Source organism: Trachypithecus francoisi, unplaced genomic scaffold (assembly GCF_009764315.1).
Source record: "Trachypithecus francoisi isolate TF-2019V2 unplaced genomic scaffold, Tfra_2.0 Lachesis_group1, whole genome shotgun sequence".
NCBI lineage: Eukaryota > Metazoa > Chordata > Mammalia > Primates > Cercopithecidae > Trachypithecus > Trachypithecus francoisi.
Genome location: NW_022681454.1, coordinates 103,273,624 through 103,279,623, shown reverse-complemented (window position 1 = coordinate 103,279,623; position 6,000 = coordinate 103,273,624).

The window sequence follows — 6,000 nt, the reverse complement described above, 5'->3', positions numbered from 1 at the left end:
ATGTTTATTGATCATTTGTGTTTCTTCTCTCAATTTTTTTGTCCAAGCCTTTTGCTCATTTTTTGTATTGGCTTATCTTTTTCAAATTTATGTTTTTATATATTATAGGTTCTAATTATTTATTTATTATATGTGTTGGAAACTACTTCTACCTATATGTGGCCCATATTTTCATTATATGATATCTTTTCATGAACAGATATTTTAATTTTAATGTATTTTTAAACGTTAATCATCAGCTAGTCTTCTAGAGGTTGTTCTTCTCTGACTTAAGAAACCCATCTGTACACCAAGGTCCTAAAGAATGTCTTCCTATATTTTCTTCTAAAAGTTTAATAGTCGTGCCTTCATTAAGTCTTTGATGAATGTGGAATTTATTTTTGCATATGGTGTGAGCTAAGGATCTAATTTTATTATCTCCCATATCACAACCAATTTTTCTATCCCTAGCCATGTCACAAAGGAAGTATTCATATGTGTGTGGGTTTCTTCCTGCTTTCAAACTAAGACAAAATCCTGGGATCATGTCTTAGTTTGTTTTGTGTTGCTATAACAGAATGTCACACGCTGGGTAATTTATGAGAAAAGAAATGTATTTGTCACAGTTCTGAAGACTGGAAAGTCCAATGTTAAGGGCCTTGCATATGGCGAGTTCCCTATTGCTGTGTCACCCCATGGCAGAAGGCAAAAGGGGAAGACAGAAAGAGAGAGCAAGAGAATGAGAGGGGACCAAACCCATCGTTTTATCAGGAAACTCACTCCCAGTATAACAAACGCACTCCCTTGATAGCAGAGTTAATCCATCCGTGAGAGCAGAGGCCTCACAATCTAATCACTTCTTAAAGATTCCACCTCTCAATTCTGTTGCACTGAGGATTAAGTTTCCAACACATGTACTTAGGAGTGTAGCAGGATGAACCACAGACAAGAAGCCCTCAGACACTGAGTTGTAGAAGGAAGGGCTTTCTTCAGCTGTGAGCATCAGCAGACTCACATCTCCAAAAACTGAGCTTCCGGAGTGAGCAATTCCTGTGCCTTTTAAGGGCTTACAACTCTAATGGGGTCCACGTGAGAGGGTCGTGATCAATTGAGCAAGCGGTGGGTACACGACTGACCATGGCCGGGGGCTGCATGCACCAGTAATCAGAACAGAACAGAACAGGACAGGGATTTTCACGATGCTTTTCCATACAATGTCTGAAATCTATAGATAACACAAGCAGTTAGATCAGGGGTTGATTTTTAACTACCAGGCCCAGGGCACGGTGCTGGGCTATCTGCCTGGGGATTTCATTTCTGCCTTTTAGTTTTTACTTCCTTTTTCTTTGGAGGCAGAAACTAGGCATAAGACAATATGAGAGTGGTCTCCTTCCTTAGTGGGACACATCTAAACCATAGGAAGTCACTTCCATTTATGTATGTATGTTCTATTCTGTTCCACATGTCATTTTTCTATCCCTGGCCCAAATTAAATTATAAGAATATGTTTTTGTTAATAAATATGATTTGCAGAATGTGGTATAGGTGTATAGCAACAAAGGGCTTTTTAGAACATAGTAACAAAGGGCTTTTTAGAACTGTATCCCAGAATTGAACTCATCTTTTCTGTCACAGTTCTGCACAAGTGCAGATCTTTCTATATTGGATTGGGGGCTGCCCTTGTAAAAATTATAGCACCAAGTTGCAGAGGAGAATGTCTGGCTCATGTTAGCAGCTTGCTCTCAAAAAGAGAAAGGTAAAAGGCAGGAGAATTCCCAATATCTCTTTTCAAACTTGCTAACTGGAATTCACTCCTACTTCCATAGGAAGGGTAAATAAGAAGGGTAGAAAGGAATAGCGTTGTTACAACAGAACTTCCTCCAAATGGAAATTCAGAGGCAGGGAAAGAAATTTCCCACCATTTTTTCAGGGTTCCCAGTTCTAATTGCTATATCTGGTTAAATTTCTTCCCCGTTAATGAATGAAAAAGCACAGGTGGGAAATTTGAATGAAGAATACATGACTTTAAGATCACAATAGGATACCTTTGCCAAGACACAGTTAATCTATTCAGTAACTCCGTTACCTGGACTTAGTCTTTTACCATCATGTTCCAGAGTTAGGTTGAGGATTTGGCCTCTGAAGAAATACAATCTTCATTAAACACTCAAAAATAAACTCAAGCTATAAGGATGCAAAATATATTATTAACATACTGTTAAAGAAAACCAGAGCTGGACAGTAGTTAAAGTGGTAAAAACAAATTGTATTTAGGAACTATTCGGATAGGGTAAAAGATCTAGGTAAAGAACTGGACTCAACTCTAAGCAAAACATGGGAAAGTGAGGATTTATAACTGAGGAACAGGGTGATGGTCAGTAGATGGAAAATTACTAAGAGGAAACATCAGGGGTGGTAGTGGTAGGGATTCTAGTTATCTGGACCTAATGAGATTTTTGCTGAAGGCAAGCCAGGGTGATCAGATATCGCCTAGGGGATGGTGGATATGGAGGACTTTGATCTGATTCCTAGGGTGATCAGATAAGGGCATAAAGAGGATTCTTCCTAAACTGATGTAATTGGATTCTTGCTATAATTGGATGATGCAGGACTGATAAGGACAATGCCAAGGTTGAGGCCTAGTGGGCTTAGAGGAGCCTGACTATAGTTTTGTCAATATTTATGCATTGAAGTATCCCTCCATCAATTATAATTAAGACCTTGACAAACTTCATCTTAACTAAGTCAATATTGTGAAAAACTTCATCTTAACTGTTAACAATACTGTGAAAAACTAATATAATGTGGCCCCTAATAAGATGTACTGAGAAGGACATAACATTATTTCAGTGCCATTCCTGCCAAAATACCCATAAGCTAAATCTAATCATGAGAAAACAAGAAAATAACACAAATTTTTATTTTATAAAATAACAGGCCTGTACTTTCAAAGAATTCAAGGTCAAGAGGAAAAAAAAAAGGCTGAGGGCCTGTTCCAAGTTAAAAAGACTAAAGAGACATGAAAACAAAATATAATGTAAGGTCCTGGATTGGGTACTGGACTGGGGAATAAATAGCTATAAAAAATGTCAATGAAACAATTCATCACATTGGAATGTAGACAGTGGATTGGATTGTATACTGTATCACTGTATTACATTTCCTGATTTTGATGACTATACTGAAGTTATTTAAAGGAATTCCCTTGTTTGGGGGACGTATACACTGGAGAATTTAATGTAAAACAGCACTATGTCTCCAACTTCCAAATGTTTCGGAATAAATAGAAAATGTGTGTGCATACATGAGGAAAGAGACAGGGAAGAGGGAGGGGAGGGAAGGGGAGAGGAAGGGGAGAAAAAGGAGAGGAGAGGAACAGATGGTGTAAACATATAACCAATTGGTAAATGTGGACAAAGGTCATATATGAGTTACTTGTAATTTTTTATTAGGACAAAAGGATAACAAAGTAATTTAACAGAAGGTACCATGAAAACTTCTTAAAGAGTTACAGGGCTGTAGTTGGTAGGATGTGTCAAATGTCATGAAGAACAGCCATGGTTCTGTTTCTGTGAACTTAACTGTTCATGAATTAAAAGGGTCTGAATGGCAGACTCAATTTATAATAAAAATTTACACTCAATTTATAATAAAAACAAAAGCAATCATTCTTTATTAAGGCCTTATTTTGTGCTCAGCACTATATTAAGAATTTTATACACATTGTGTTTATTTTAAACAACAATCCTATAACATTGAACTATAACAATGCTCATCGTACAGATGAAGATACTGAAATGATGAGAGGTTAAGCAATCTGCTTAAAGGCATACAGTTAGTGGTGGAGATGTCAGGATTTGATCTCGAGACTATATCACCCTAAAATACATCCTGTTAAACACTATATTATACTCATTCCAAATATGGTATGCATGTTTGGAAGATCAGTCCATTAATTACTTGAAGTTGGTGCACTGAGGTTACGGGTTTTATTTTCCAACAGCAAGACATAGTACTTTGTTTTTCTCTTTAGCAGAGGATCTGCTCAAGCTTGTCTAAAACATTGTGGTCTTTGGCTCACACCATCTTAATAAAACCCAGGTGTATTTAGCCAGATTATATGACACATGTTCAGATTCATGTTTGATTTCAAATTAAGCATCTAGATGATTTATGGTAAAGAGTTTACCTCCTTCTTTCCCATGGGGATTCTAATTCTAATCTTCAGCCTGCTCTTCCAACACTTCCAGCACTTAGAGTTTTCCCACTTAAACCCTTCGTTGTTATTTCTATAATCACAAGAGACTGTTACCTAGCCTAGCACCTGTTATTATTTCCTTAATTTTTTTTCTTTTAGAAAAGGGAATGTGACTACACCATATTTTACCAAATTCCTAGGGAAAAGCATTGCTTTTTTGCTTCCCTAAATATATTTGATTACACCAGTATGTAACTATAATAACAGAGATCATTTAAGCAGTTTAAAATTTTAAGTCATTTTCATTTTAAATGTTGAAATATGTAACTATATGAAATTTATTCTCTACACTTCTCACATTTTGAAGAAAGGTATAAAGGCAAAGACAGTTGCATTTTGGGGACAGATAACTTGAATTCTAGTATGATTGATGAATCAGATTACAAAAAAATCTAAACATACTGTAGTTTTCATCACCATGATGAACTGAAAACCAAACCTACATGAAAGTTTAAAAACACTTTATAACTGATTTTATTCATTCTATTATTTCTACGGTTCTTGATTAGTCTAACAATAGAGTCACTATTTCCACAATTGTGTAAGACAAGCTTTTGAGCTGACTAAAATTAGGAAGCTAAGAAAAGTCTCTGGCCACAGGCTATTTTCCATTGACTTTATTTTTCTGCAGGTTTTTGTAGTTGAAAAACCAACAAAGAGAAAATCTTCTTTCATGAGATTTCCAGCTTTTTTGCAGATAAAATTTCAGTAAAATATGTAAACATGGGCATTGTTACTAAACTGAGTTGTTGTCATTTTCATTCACTATATATGGTCTAACAATTTCAGAGAAAGTGCCAGCCAGCAGATAAAATTGTTTCCAATGCATAATGTAGATGGGAACACAGGTTTTACTAGAATATTTGCCAATATGTTATATTATCAAGATGCCTTAAGCTAAGTTTCTTTGCTAATAAGAGGGATTCAAAGATTAGCAGGCCAGCCATTAACTCATTTATGCCAGAGTTTGCAATTTTGTGTGTGTGTGTGTGTGTGTGTGTGTGTGTAAAGTCAGACCTTGGTGATGACCTTGAGCAGCAGGATATACATAAGTCCCACAAGCTTAACGTTCCAGTGATGGAACACTAGGCATAAGTAGATTAATAAGATTTGGATTAGTCACTGGTACTTTTTACTGTGCTTATATATCATAAGATATATTGACCTATATGTAAGAAACTGGGTGTCAAATTAGAACATAGAATGCTTATTTCCTGATTTAGGACATTTTTGTGTTTTTTGTTTGATTACTGACCCACAAAGGCAATTGCTTTTGAAATTTTAACTAATTTTCTCCCCGTGGAAATGTGAGATGCCTATAGGAACTGCCAGGATCACATCCTCCATGCCTCTTCTCAACAGGAATAACCCTGAAGCAGGCAAGATGGACAAGTACTATATTTACCCATTCATTATGAACTGACTGTTTTAGTTGTTGATGATTACGTTAGTATTCTACATCAGAAGCTTGATCCTCTCATAGAGAATTAGGACCAGGAGAACAATCTGAGCAATGAGCCGGTTCACACATGTACCATCAGTAGAGCCTCCACCTTTATCCCCTTCTTAACGTCCTCCATGTAGGGATGTTAGTCACTAGTACAAGAGAGGTAACCTGAGTGCTCAATTACATGATTTATGAATTACACTGATCTGAACAGACACAGCAGGTGAAGCAACTTGACTGTAGTTCCAAGATACATATTCTAGTGAATAGACTTGCATCATCCTTTCTTTTTCTGCTCACAAACTTATCCCTCACT